Below are 15,209 nucleotides of genomic sequence, written 5' to 3' on the forward strand. Positions count from 1 at the left end.
TTGTGTGTCTGTCTCTGGGTGGCTTCCCTCACGAGGTCCCGCAGCATCATGAGGCGGGGGACTCGGTTGGGGCCCAATCCATGCTTAAACATGGGATGCCAGACTCTATCCAAAACCTCGCAGTGCCTTCCAAGTTCCAGAATTGCCTGGCTGCTTCTGCCGGCTTCCAGTCTTTCATTCTTTCAAGTGCCAGCAATCCAGACCAAATCCTTCCCTGTGGCCCCAGCTCCCCCCAACCCTGCAACCCGCCTGCCCTCCTCATGGCGCCCTTGCCTGCTTCCTCCTCTCTCTATGTACGGGGCCTCAGGCACCCCTCCCAGAACCCCTTCCCTTTCGGAGGCTGGCCCACCATTCCTCTTTTAGAATACGTGTGCTGTGTGTTTGGCCTCTGGCTCACTGGGGACCAGAAAAACAAAATTTATCATCTGACTGTCCAATTTTTTTTCTTTTCCTTTCCATTTGTTTCCCCCTAAGAATGAAGTAAGTATTTTTAAGCTGTGCTCAGAAAGAGTTTCAAACATGGCAGGCCACAGGCAAAAGCATATCCTCCTCTCAGAGGGAAGGAATGCAACCGTTAACAATAAAAAAAAAAAAAATCCCTGGGATTTATGAAGGCCGTCTTATGAGCCATCTCACATCCGTTAGCTCATATGACACAGCAATCCAGGGGGTGAAGAAGGATTCACCAGCTCCACCTGAAAGACGGAGAGACTGAGGTTCTAGGGGATAGCTCCTGGGCCTGGGGTAAGCTCCCAGCTGCTGGGGCTGGTGAAATTTCCTAGTGTTTGTGTGTGTAAACTGGGCTGACCTGTTCAATGTAAACATTAAAAATACATAGCATGTTTGGTGGCCCAAGCTTAGCATCCCTTCTGTTTTCAAATATAGGGGCATCAGAGGGTGGAAGTGGGAGGACCACTTTCCATCTCTGCAGCCTAAGAAAAGTGCTCCAGAGAAGTACTTTGTAAGCTGCTTGCATTACACAATTAAGGGCAAGAGCATGGGGTAAAGAATCTAAGAGCAGAATCAGGTGCCCCTGAAATCTTGCCTTGCTCCCATGAACCTGAAAAAAAAGCACAGACACAAAAACCCAGGCCCCACCTCTGGTGATACTATTCCTCCAACCTCCTCCTCCATCGCAAAACCTGAGGTTATTGCCATGAACTTCAGGGCCTCGTAAAGCTCCTTTGATAAATGATCACCAGGGTGGATCTGCACCGGGGATGCTGGGACAAACGCCACAAGAATCCTGAGTATCCTCAAAGACTCCCTTGCCACTGGTTTCTCAACAGACCCCTGACTTGCAGCACAAAACCCACAGTAATCATTCATGTGGCTGGCTCCCAGGTTTCCAGGCTGAGGAGAAGATAGGGAATAGGTGGGTGGGGGAGGAGTGGGGGAAAAAGTAGACCACAGACTTCATGCTATCTGAAGAGTGCCTGGGATGCAGTAGGTGCTCAATATTGCCCCCCAGTGTGTACTAAGTAGCTCAGGTTCACAGCATGCTGACTAGATGCCAGGTGCTATGTTCACCTAGTTTAGATCTCGCAACGGCCTGAAAAATAGGCATTATTATTTACCCTGTTTTACTGATGGGGACCCTGAGGCTCTGACTAATGAACACATGTCCCCAAGGTCACAGAGCAGAACTGGTGGGACTGGGTTCAAACCTAGGGAGTCTGGCCAGAGAGCCTTGCTCTAATCTACCCTGCTGCTGTGTGCCCAGCTCCTGGCCTGCTGGGCCAGCCTCCCTTGATTTTTGTCCTTAGATGGGTCCTGCCAGGGAGGCAGACTTACCAGACACCTTCAAATCCTGCCTGTGGCTCCACCAGCAGCCACAGCTCAGCCTGGGTTCCCCAACCCTCAGCAGCCCAGGCTTTCAGGCCCTGGACTACTTGGTGGGCTGCAGGCACCTCAGTGCAGGCTAATGGTGGTGGTTGGGGGGGAGCCAGCAGCCACCGATTCCTTCTAGCTGTTCCTCTGAGTCACCAAAGGATGTTCCAAACTCCATGGCCAGCCTGCCTGCCCTGGTCTTTCATTTCTGTGGTTGGTTGGTGCTGGACTCATTGATGGGGATGTAAAGCAGGATTGAAGTGTATGTCCAATACTAAACCAGGGTGCAATAATCTCTAAAAGCTTTCATTAGGCTTTATATATAGAAAAGTGTGCCCACATACATACAGAACCATGGGCATCATCATGTGGGTCCAGCTTGTGGAATTCTCACAAGCTGAGCATATCTGTGTCATCAGCACCCAGAAATAAGGCACGGCCAGCCTCTTCCCAGCATCTCCCCCTACATCTCATCCAGGCCTTACCCCCCATCAAGGGTAACAAGTCCCAGCAGGAATGCCAGGTGTCCCAGCTTCTAACGCCAAACTGCTTTTTATTTTTCAGCAGCTTTACTGAGATATAATTCACATACCACACCATCCACCAATTCAATGGTGAATAATTCAGTGGTTTTTCATCTCTGATGGTTGTGCAACCATCATCAGAGTCAATTGGAGAACATTTTCACTGCTCCCAAGAGAAACCCCATGTCCACTAGCTGTCATCTCCCAAGCCCTCCAGTCTTAGGCAATACTCATCTACTTTCTGTCTCTGTGGATTTGCCCATTCTGGAGATTTCATTGAAATGGCATCATGCGGTATGTGGTCTTTTGCGACTAGCTTCTTTCACTGAGCATGATATTTTCAGGGTTCAACTGCATGTCAGTACAGACTGTATATTATATAAATAGAAGGATATCCTATATAGTCTCTGAGTCTGCCTTGTGGCTCTATGTTATGTCTGTGAAATTCTCCCATTTCTGCACCTGGGAGTACCCAATTCTTTTCCATTGCTGTATAGTATTCCACTGGTGAGCTTACCACAATTTTTCCAGCCATTCCACCACTGCTTGGCTGTGGGGCCATTACCATTTTACACAAACACCAAAACTGCTTTTCTGAACATTGTCATCCATGTCTTTTGTTGAAAACACATAAGGTGTTTCTACTGGAGTTGCTGCTATGGTGCAGGTATACGTTAGACACCAGTGCACACTAAGACATCTGAAACCACATTCGTGGTGGCTTGTGGAATTCCCAGGACTCCCTGGCTCCTAAGACTGCCTTTCAGCTGCCGACCCTGTGGGCCATCTCCCTGCAGGGCACCCGCCCCCTGGCCACCCCAGCAGCCCCCACACAGCCCACACGGGCCGCAGAGGAAAAGGGCTTGGTGGCTGGTATTTTTGTTGGGTTGTGTGAGCACGCGTGGTTTCCCTGTCCTGGCTCTGAAACTGTGTTCCTTTCACAGGCCAGAAATACTTAGGCATGGCTCGCTCTAAAAGGGGAAACATATTTTAAAATTCCAATCTGCCCAGGTCTTAGAATGATTTAGAACATTCCAGCTGTCCAGAGGACAGCGCTCACCAGGAACAGTGACTTACAGTCCCCAGTGCCCACTTTGGGTCCTGACTCCACTCCCTCCTGGGTTCAGAATGCATTTCCTGAGCGCCTGCCCGTCCGGAGGTCTGGGTCAGACACTGCACAGGGTCCAAGCAGACAGGCAGCGGGATGCTGCACTGGCAGGGAAACGGGTCTTAGGAGGAGCAGGTCCCAGACCCTAAGTCAGCCATGCTCAGTTCTGAATCTGTGTACATCCTCTCATTTAATCATTCCAACGGCCCCATGAGATAGAGGCACAAGTGCTATTTCCACTTTACTGATGAGGCAGATGCTCAGAGAGGCTATGCTACTGCCCAAGACCACACAGCTTCTAAGTGACAAAGCTGGAATTCAAACCCAGGTTGTCTGGCTCCAGAGCCCACACTTCAGACTGCAGTGAGTCGCCTCCCTGGCTTTCACTGTCTGGATGGAAATCCCAGCCTTGTCGTTTACTCTCTGCACCTCCCTGGGCAAGTGGCTGGACTCCTCAGCCATACTTCCTTAGTCCGTGACCATGCCCATCACCCCTTGTTGCCTCGGGAAGACTGAAACACTCCTGAATGCGGCAGTGCTGAGAACTCAGCAGGGGGGCCGTTTCTGCCCCCTACCTCTGGAGTCCCACAGAAGGGTTTCCACCTCCAAGAAGTGTATTTTTTGGAGAGAGTTTTGAGGTTGTGGCCCCTCTCTGACCACCCTGTTTATTTGGCGGGTGAGGACCCACTGCCCAGGGAGTTATACATTGTCCGAGGTCACACGCAGAGCTGAAAGGGGAATTCCCAGACTCAAGCTCTCTCACCTTTGAAAACTGGGGGTTTCTGGTTTTGAGGCCAAAGTGCCCTCAGCCAGCCATTCAAGAACCTCTTGGTGACCCTGTCTCTTCCTTGGGACCCCACCGCTCAGCCCCCGTGGTGACCAGCTCCAGACTTCTGAGAAAACTAGAGCAAGTCTGACATTCTGGGTGGCCTCCAGGGGCTTCAGGCTTGAACCCGACCCCCAGCCGCGAGTAGGCTAGTGTGAGGTGGGGTTGGGGGCAGGTCTGGCGGCCGGGAGTCAGGTCTGGGTGTCCCGCTGCAACTCCAGCCAGGCACCCTGACTCGTCTTCCAGAAAGACTGTCTCCTAGCAGGGCCACCCGGAACCCTGCTCGGCCACCAATGTTTATCAGACCTGAAAACAGAGCTGCGAAAAGTAGCCGAAAACAGGTGCCACAGTGGCAGGCACTCCAACCCAGGCTGTGGGCAGCTGGGTGGGGGTGGTGCTTAGAGGAGGGTACCGGGCAGACGAGGCCAGCTGAACAGGGGACCTCATCTGGGGGTGGCAGAAGATCAAGGATGTGGCCGCCTCACTAGAAGAAGCTGGAGCTGTCCTCCTGCTGTGGATGCGGGGGCCAGAGTGGGGGTGGGGAGAGTAGGGGAGTGCTGCCAGGCCTGGGTGGAAGCTGGGGGCTTAGGGGGTTTGGCAGGGCAGCAGTGACCCCACCTGCTTCCCCTTGGGGTGCCTCACATCCGCTCTCTACCCAGGAACTGCACAGTGTGGTCTATTCAAAGCGCAAGTCTGGTTACGGTCTTCCTCCTGGTTAAAATCCTCAGGCTTCACTGCTCTCAGGTGACAGGTCAAGCTTCCTATTTCTGGCCCTGCCATGTCTCCAGGAGACTCCAGGACCTCTGGGCCCCTGGCCTTGACCTTCCAAGACACCCCACGCACACTGCATCTCAGGGCCTTTGCATGTACCGGCTGGATTAACTGCATTTGATTCCTTCCCCTCTGTGCCTATTTCATTCCTCTCTATGCCAGATATAAGCCATTCCCCACCCTTCTACTCTGCAGGCCAACCGTGCAAATCATGTTCTGCAGGTCCCCTGGCTTCCGTTTCTCCCCTCCCCCCAGCGTCAGCCTATGGAGGCACCGGGGAGACCCCAGGACAAGAGGAGGGAGAAGCCAGGGTATTTCTTTCTCTCTCTTCCTCTCTCCCTTTCCCCTTCTCCATCCCCCCTCCCGCTTTGGGCTCCAGAAATGGTTGCATTTCCTCTGTGCTCCAGCTGCAGCCCCAGTAACTGTCTCCTCTTTGTCCCTCAGTCGGAGGTGACAGCAGCTTCCTGCAGTTCCTAATCACCCGTATTTGCTCTGTCAACGGCATTACCACTTTTGTAACCAGGTCCCTTTATTTAATTCCTCTCTGGAGTTACCTGATGCAGTGGCTCTTTCCTGGAGGCTGGTTCATCCTGTGGTTCCTGCAGGAGGATCCAGATCCCACAGGAGCCTCCCTGGCCCCCCAGGCCTGGCTCAGGAACCTCTGGGATATGCTGGGTGATTTCTTTTCCTTCTGGGCACTTATTGCTGTTTGCAATTATGAATTCATGAGTGTGGTTATTCGATTAACATCTGTCTCCTCCCAAATCTGCAAGTTCCATGAGGGTAAGCGCCAGACATCTGTTTTCGCTCAACACTGTATCTCCAGCACCACAACCTGGTCTCGGCCTGGCACCTAGGTGCATGCAATAAACATTTGCTGAATGAATGAATGAACAAGGAGAGTGTGAGGAACTCATTCAGCTACAACCATTTACTCTAGATGAATCTTTTTCCTGTCTTTCATGAGGTTACCGGATAGGCTGGTTGGAGAAACTCTTCATTCATTCATTTAACTAGAATTTACGGAGCACTCACTGGGTGGGTGCCAGGGTGGACGGATGGATACACAGATGGATGAATACATGGGTAGATGGAAAGGAGAGAGGGAGAATGGACAGACAGCTAAGGAGATAAGTGAGAGGAGAGAAGGATTTACTCTTGGAAAAAAAAGGAAGGCAGGGAGGGAAGACAGGCAGGCTGAATTAAGATAAAAGGTGTAACTATTCCTTTGAGAAAAAGCAGAAGGGCTGGAAATGGCAGTGCTCACACAGGAACCCTGTGCTGCGTCCCTCAAGAGGCAGGAAGGCAAGGCTCTGAGAAGGGAGCGGGTGGGAACCTAGTTTCTGAACAGAGCGACAACTCCCTCTGGTCACCAAGATTAGCAACTTTGATTTGGAGAGCCCATTTCCAGTCACGATTCTGAGGCCAAGAGGGCGTGCCCAGTAGCCCTTGGGGTACCCAGGAGACAAGGGGCTCCTGAGTTGACAGCTCAGGTTGACATGTCCCTGGCAGCAGGAGGCAGTGGCAAAACTGAGCCCTCTGAGCCCCCCAAGTACATGTCTAGTAGGAGACGGACAGTATTTCTCTTCACTCAAGTCCCTGGGACCCGACAAGCTCAAACATGACGAGCCCCAGAATCACCCTGAGCCCGTCTGGCGAGCTGCTGCTTGCGGCACTCTCAGGTCCTGGCCCCAAGGCCGGCATGGTGGTGGGGGGTGGGGTCTGGAAATCTGCATTATTTTAGTGACCATCCAAGGATTCAGATGCAGGTGGTTCATAAGCCACAGCCTGAAAAACACTGATAGTGGTGCCATCTCAAATCGTACCAGGGAGGCACAGAGAAGGAGGCAGGGAGGCAGCATGTGCTTGAACCTGGCAGCCAAGGTTCTGACTTCCACCCTGACCTGTCCCAGAGGGACCCTCTGAGCCTCATGTCTCCATCCACCAACTGAATACAACACCAGAGTTCTGTCTCTCCCTGGTGCCATAAGGATTATGCACAAAACACTCGCAGAGAGCGTTACACCCAGCAAATGTGAGCGCTGAACTCGTCCACTCAGTTAAAATCTAGTTCATCTCTGCCTCAGAGGAGTTCCAGGATTCATAGTTCTGTGGGTTTTAGAAATGCTACCTAGGCTCAACATTACCTTATACCTCAGTGGGGTTGGGGGCAGCCCTCTTAAACAAAACCACTGATATTTGTGTACCAAAATAAATGAATCTTCAAGCTGAAGAGCAGCCATGGAGGCTATAAATAGCCTCATGTCCATTCAAGGCAGATTTCTGAGACCAAATGAGTTACAGACAAACTTGGTTTTTCCAGCTTTTATGATTTTGGCATTGTGGATAGGGGATCGAGCTCTGTATAAAGGTACAGCCATCCAGAATGATGGTATAAAAAAAAGAAAATCACACTCTGGCCACCTCTGTATGAACTGAGAAGGAAATTAGCACCATATTGTAAAAGTAAGAGAATTTTTTTAAAGTAATACATGTGTCCAAGGAAAAGAGACTAGAACAATGGGTATGCCTGACACCTGGAGCAACAGATGGTGGGGTTTTTGCTTTTTGCTTATGAGTATTTTCAAAAGTTTCTACCTTGAACCATGAATATACATTGCTTTGTGATTTGTTTTTTAATAATACAAATTTCAAAATCTTTAAATGCACAAAGACTTGGTGAGATGACCCCTTTGAGGGGGAGTGGTAGGCCAGGGGAGTCAGAGACGCAGGGGCAGCATGGCCACAGCCCCTCTCCAGTCTTCTCAGAGGGTGGACAAAGCCCCTTGCCTGCACGCTCAGGGCATGCTTCCCCAGTCCAGAGAACCAGGCTCTAGAGGGAACCAGCCTCCGCGGTCCCCCTCTGTGCGGGTCCTCAGCCCAGAACCCCACCGTGGATGCCCCTAGGGGCCCAGCTCAAGTGGGGAGGGTGGGCAGGAGGCAAAGGCAGGCGGGAAGGGAGGGTACACAGGAGGCAGGGGGCCACTGGAGGAGGGGGAGCACTGACTTGCAGCCACCCCTCAACAGGTGGCCTGCCATCTGCTCCTGCTCCCCGCCCAGGCCACGTGTCCAGCCCTCTTGAGTTTAACTTTGGCTGCACACACGGCCTGAGTTCATGCAGCCAGAAAAAGAACTACCAAGAGCGGGCCCGGCGAGGACAGCGCACGGGTCACTTGTCGCCTGAGAGCAAGTCTAAAAATGACCACAGACCTTGGAAAGTCCCTCTGCTCAGGTCCTGCCCTGCATTTTCTCTTCACTGGGTTCCTGGAGTTTGGCCTAAGCTCTCTTTAGCACGCTCATCCTTTACGTGACAAATATTACAATGTAGGCCCAGAGAGGCAAAGGAGCTGGCCTGGGGTCACACAGCTTGACATTCACCAATTCACTCACTGATTCTTAACTGTTTATTGCACAGGCTCCCTCCCTGCCAGCTGCAAAAACAAGGCCTCGGAGAGCCTATAAACCTAGCAAGGAGAAGCCAAAACTTAAAAATGCAAGAGTTTTCCAGCTCTGCAGCTGACAACCTGAGATAATTCTTGACGTTCTCTGAGCCTGACTTCCTTATCTGTGAAATGGGAGTAACAACAACAGTGCCAACCTCTTAAGAGCTGACAGGAAAATCCTTTTATTCGACTTTAGCCTCACACACTTTTATTTTATTCTCACAATGACCTTGGGTGGTCAATATCATGAGCGTTTTGCCGATGAGAGAAGGGAAGTGTCAAGTCATTTGCCAGTGTGCCCAGGACAAGCCCAGACTTGGAGCAGGTCACTCAGATCCCCAGCTGCTCCCCCACTGGTCCTCCTAGCCACCCCTCTCCTTCCTCCTCCCTGCATCTGCCTCCACCCTGGAAGAGAACATGCTGGAACCTGTCCTCAGGGTGGGGCCCAGCTGTCACCCTCCCAGCAGCTGGGACCCTGGGGTGCGGTGTCCAATGCTGGCCTGCAAGCTGAGGCTGGGGAGACACATACAGCTTCTAACCCACTGGGGGAAGGAGGAGGGCCACCATTACAGGGCGTGCTCCCCTATGCAAGCCCCTCCTCCGTAACAGGCCCCTCCTCCAGGCGGCCAGCCCTGCCTAGTGCCTTCCCTCCCCTTAGGACCCCAGGGCACGCAGGCTGAGGCAGGTACTTGCCTGGGGGCAGGTCCCTCCCCGCAGTGCTCAGGGCCCCGGAGACTCAGGGAGTGGGAGTTGATTCTAAGGCAAGGAAGAAGAAAGCCAGCCAGCTGTAGGGGGTGGGGAGCGCGGTCCCGTCCCGGGAAAGGCCTGCCTGCCAGGCCCTGGCCTCCCTGGGCTGCATGCCTCTTCCCGCCGGCCCAGAGGCGCCAGAGCCGGCCTGGGAAGGAGCCGCGCCAGGTCAGGGCGGGCCTGTCCCCCTCTCAAGTCCCCGCCCTGAGTAGGGTTTTCTTCTTACTAGAGCCAGAAGTAGGAGGGGACACGGTGATTTTGACCATGAAGAGATGGAAACACGAGAGAGAGATACAGAGATGGGGAGAGACAGAGACACAGAAAGAGAGAGAGAGAGTCAGAGAGACACAAACAGAGGCAAGGATAGAAATACAGAGAAACAGAGTCAGAAAGACAGAGATAGGGCTTCCCTGGTGGCTCAGCTGGTAAAGAATCTGCCTGCAATGTGGGAGACCTGGGTTCGCTTCCTGGGTTGGGAAGATCCCCTGGAGAAGGGAAAGGCTACCCACTCCAGTGTTCTGGCCTGGAGAATTCCATGGGACTGTATAGTCCGTGGGGTAACAAAGAGTCGGACACGACTTAGTTACTTTCAGAAAGACAGAGATAAAGTCAGAGAGAGAGAGAGACACAGAGGCAGAGACGGAGAGGGAGAGAGAGACAGAGACAAAGTCAGAGACAGAAAGACAGAGATATAAAGTCAGACAGAGATACACAGATAGAGACCGAAATACAGACAGACAGACAAATATCGATATGGAGGCAGAGGGAGACAGACACCCAGAGAGATGCACAGAGTTATACACACACAGACCCAAGATGTCACACATGGAGAAACACATAGAGTCAGAAATACGGAGACAGAGAGACACAGGCCTGCACAGGGCCTCTCCGCCCCACTGCCTTCATCACCTTGAATGAGCCCATTTCTGGGGGAGCAGCTGGAGGGGACCCTGGGGCCATCCTTCAGGCAGTGACCCAGGACTGCCGGTGCTACCCAGACACCCAGCACCTCACAAGCCAACACCAGTGTCCTAAGCCCTGACCCCACCACATCTTCCTTCTACCCCTCCCCAGGTGACTCTCCTCTCACACCCTGAAAACCCGTGGCAGTAGAGTTGTCTTTTCTAGAATTTCATATAAACAGAGTCTCAAAGTGTGCCTGGCAGCTCTCACTCAGCGGGTTTTTGAGGGTCTCCCAAAGAGCCTGCAGGGGTCTCGTCTCCCTTTTTGCTGATGGATGATGTTCCACTGTATGAGGACACCAGCTTGTGTATCCACCCCTGCTGATGGACATGTGGGTGGTTTCCAGTGTGGGGTTACCGTGAACACGGCTGCTGCGGACGTGAATACAGCTTGTGGTGTGCACGTGAGTTCTTCTTCCCCTCAGGAACTGTCTTTGCTGGGTCATAGTCAGGTGCTGACCTTCAGCCGGTAGCTGGTTTGGCCCGTTTCCCTTGTCTTTAGAAACAGGGATTTTAAAAAGTGGAAACAACCTGTATGTCCATCAACAGATGACTGAATTAACAAAATGGGGTTCATCCACACAGTGAAGGATTATTCAACCATGAAAAGGAATGAGGTTCTGGCACAGGCTACCACATGGATGAAAACACCATGCAGAGGAAAAGAAGCCAGACAGAAATGGAAATGAGCAGGACCCTGTGGGGGTCCTGAGTGCAGAAGTTTTTCTGTGTCCCCCATTTCTTGCTTGTAGAGAATAGACTTCAGCCTCCGTGATTCTGAGTTCCAAAGGTCAAAATCAAACAGTTGCTAATCAGGGAAGGGAGGGCGACCCAGAAACAGCAGTGCAGCCTTGGGCAGGGCCCTGGTTTCCCCTCCAGGGATACATGTATCTTTGCGCTCTTCTGCAGAACTAAAACCCCCAGCAAATGGAAGATATCAGCATTCTCCACTTCAGAGAAACTCATCAGGAGACCACCTGAGACAAGATTAAAGGCATGCAGGCCCTACACACACTGTGATCCGTATCAGCAACCCTACCCTTGAAGCATTGCTAAAAACTCCTCACCAAATCCCTCCAGGTTGGGACACACAGTTTTTGAGGTACAAACCCACTCTGGTGCCCTTTGCCTGGCCAAACAATAAAACTATTCTTTTCTACTTTACCCAAAACTCTGTCTCTGAGATTCAATCTGGTACCAGTGCACTGAAGCCTAGTTTTTGGCATCACAAAGGGCCACAAAAAGTAGGATTCTATTTCATTTATATGAAATGTCCAGAACAAGTAAATCCACAAGGACACAAAGGAGATTAATGGTTGCTTAGGGCTGGGAGGGGGGTGGGGAATCAGGAGTGACTGCAAATGGGTAAGGGTCTCCTCTTGGGGGTAATGAAAATGTTTTGAAATCAGATAGAGGTGAGGGTTGAACAACCTTGGTGCTGTTGTTTAGTTGTTAAGTCATGTCCAACTCTTTTGACATCCCCCGGACTATAGCTTGCAAGGCTCCTCTATCCATGGGATTTCCCAGACAAGAATACTGGAGTGGGTTGCCATTTCCTCCTCCAGGGGATCTTCCTGACCCAGGGATCAAACACAAGTCTCTTGCATCTCCTGCACTGGCAAGCAGATTCTTTACACTGAGCCACCAGAAAAACTCTTGGGAATATACTAAATGCCGTTGAATCATACACTTTAACATGATGAATGTTAAATTGGTGAACTTTATGGGATGTGTGTTTCCCAGGTGGCGCGAGTGGTAAATAACCTGCCCGACAACGCAGGAGACATAAGAGGTATGGGTTCAATCCTTGCGTCAGGAAGATCCCCTGGAGGAGGGCATGACATCCCACTCCAGCGTTATTGCCTAGAGAATCCCATGGACAGAGGAGCCTGGTGGGCTACATGGGGTCCATGGGGTTACAAAGAGTCAGACATTCCTGAAGCAACTTAGCATGCATGCATGGGATATGAATTTTGCCTCAATTTTTTAAAGTTGGGGATAATCTGATAATAACAGTGTGTCTTTATAGGATTTCTGTGAAGAATAATGAGACGATACATAGAAGCACTTAGCACAGGGCCAGAACGCTGCCTGGCACATAGTAGGTGCTCAACGAACATTTGTCAATCTCCCCAGTCCCTCAGGCAATGCTCTGCCAGGAAAACATGGTAATGAGCATGCCTGCAGCTACTCTGACCTTCATGTTCATTATCTTCAAGAAATCTTCAAAACAATCTCATCAGATAGGAATCTTTTAACATTTATTATTATTAATCTCCCCATGTTTACAGAGAAGGAAATCAAGATAAGGAACCCTCCCAAGGTCAGCCACCAGCCTAGGCTGGCTGACTTCGGAGCCCATGGGGCCAGGTGAGCACACGGCTCGGTCAGCCAGCCCTGCGCCTCAGGACACACGTCACAGGGTCTGGATGCGTGGGCAGAGGTGCCCTTGGCCGTCTTCACAGAGTGAGGGCCTCTCCCCACCTCTCAGGCTGGGTTTTAACAGATCTGAGGGGAATGGAGGCCAATTGTATTCCTGTGACCCTGCCCTGAGAGCCTGGGCTCCCAGCAGGGTGGGGGATGTGGCTGCCTGGGGTCCTGGGAGAGCCAGGTAGAAGGCCCTCACAGAGGCCAGGCCAGCAGGCTGCTCCCAGGGACTCTGCTGGGACCCATGAGGAAAGAGGCAGTGAGCGAAAGGCAGCAAAAACAAGCCAGGGGAGACCTGTTTACAGGCCTGGGCTGCTCTCTGTCTGCAGGTGGCCACACCCTCTGGCGGCCTCAGCCCCTAGCCTCCTGTCCCAGCCCTCAATGGCTGTGGGCACATCCCCTGTCTTGAAATTCTCCTGAGACCTTGTTCCCAGCTAGTCTCAGCCTCGCCGACCCCTCCCCCAGGCCATCACATCACTTCCTGCCTGACTGCAGAACAGTCTCTCCTAGAGCTGCTCCCCTCTACCCCACCCCACACCAGACCACTGGTGTGGTCTGCTACACATCCAGCCTTCCAAAACTCCACTTTGCTCACGTGATTTCCCTGCTCTCAACCCATTTGCAGCTCTTTAGTGCCCCCAGAGAGGCAGTTTGGAAACCAGTAAAAAAGAAGGACTCTGGTCAGGGTATCTTGGTTCAAATCCTGGCTCCACCACAGACAAAGTGAGTGACGTCACCAAGTTCCTCTGCCGTGCCTTGCCTCACTTTCTCCATCTGTAAAATGGAGTAAGGATGAAACGTCTCACACCAAGTAGTGGGCAGAGTCCATGAATTGACACCATGTAGAGAGTGTTCAGAGCAGTGCCAGCTGGTCATTTCTGAGTATTACAAATACCGGGGAGAGAGGCAGTCCACCTTCTTCATGTGGCTGGGGCCAGTGTCCTGGGTCCACCCCAGCCAACATGCACAGCCCCCAGCTGGCTGTTCCGGCCAGCTCTGAGGACAGCTGTCCCCATTGCTACAATGTCGCCTCCCGTCTTCTGCCCCGTGCTCTGCACATTACAGTGGGGCCTCCACACTTTGACAACAGAACAAGAACAGTGGACACCAAGACCTTGCCAGGCCCCAGGACAGGCCCCTCTAGGGCATTCCATATGTCAACTCATTTCATCAACACCACAGCCCTGTAAGATTGGTACTGCTCTATCTCTACATGATAGATGGGAAAACTGAGGCACAAAGGGGTAAGGGCCACCCTTCTGGGACATGAAGAAGTGGGACTGAAACCCAGGCGTTCAGGTTCTGGGGCCTGTGGTCTTAACCACCAGGCTCCATGGCATCTCTGCAGCCTTAGCACAGTCCTGGCACATAGTAGGTGCTCTGTCAATGCAAACATCCCTCAGGCGTGAGTCACGGCTTGTGCAGGTACACAGGTGCACCTGGCAAGAGTCGGGCCTGTGGTGACTCTGGATGGCTGGTGAACGTCCCTCAGAGGCCACCCTGCGGGGCTCCAAGGGTCCTAGGCAGAAGGGCAGCACCCTCCCCATGAGCCAGCTCTCGCTATAGTCATTGTCCTGCCCTTAACCTCCTGCACGTTGCCAATGTCCTGCACACTGTCTTCAGGTAATTTAGGGCTTTGGTGGCCCTGGGCGTGTGGCCCCCCAGGAGCACCAGCCCGTCCACACCTGGGATGGTCCCCTAGACAGCGGCCTCTGGGTCACCGCCCAGATCTGGCCCTCCCCAGAGCAGGGCCAGGCTGGTGCACAGTCACCCCCCAGGCCATCCATCAGATGAAAGGACCTTTACGGAGAAAGAGGCACTTTTTGAGGGCAGGGGCTCGGCTGAGCTCCAGGACTCTGTCCACCCCAATCCTGTCCCTAGGCAGAGCTCAGCGGCCATCATTTCTCCCCTCGGAGGCCCCCTCCCCTGCACAAACCCAGGCCCCCCACTGCTTCCCCTCACCTCACTTGTTCATTCTACACACATCCATTAGGCGCCTCTGTGTGCCACAACGTGGCCCCTGGTGTCTTTGCTGTCATCAGAGTTCTTGGGACACCCTTTACTTTCTCAGCTTGTGAGACAGTCCTGGGGTAGATCGTATCACCCAGGTGTGGCCTGGCCCACACACACTCCCATGGCACTGTTTCCCCAGACCCAGTGTAGGCTGCCATCATAGGGTGATCATCTCTTGTGTGCCAGACACTGTGTCTCACCATTTATAAATGCTTCTCATGCCCCCCATCCATTCACCTGCAGAGAGTGAGGCTAAGAAATGTAGATTGAGTTGTCCCAGGTCACACTGCTGGCAGGAGGCCATGCCAGGTTTCCCCCTCTCCACTCAGTCACATCTGTCTGTGTAGGCTGCCATGTGGCAGTCTCAGCCAATAGTGATTCTCTGGGGCACCTCAGCCCCCACCAGCCCCTTACTAAGCAGCTCAGTCCTGTCACCCACCTCACCTTCTGGATTCTCAGCCCCAAAATGCCTACCTTGATATCAACCTGCAGTCCACTGAATAACTCCCCAAAGTGTCCATGTCCTGATCTTTGGAATCTGTGAATAAGTGACCTAAG

Source organism: Cervus canadensis, chromosome 18 (genome assembly GCF_019320065.1).
Source record: "Cervus canadensis isolate Bull #8, Minnesota chromosome 18, ASM1932006v1, whole genome shotgun sequence".
NCBI lineage: Eukaryota > Metazoa > Chordata > Mammalia > Artiodactyla > Cervidae > Cervus > Cervus canadensis.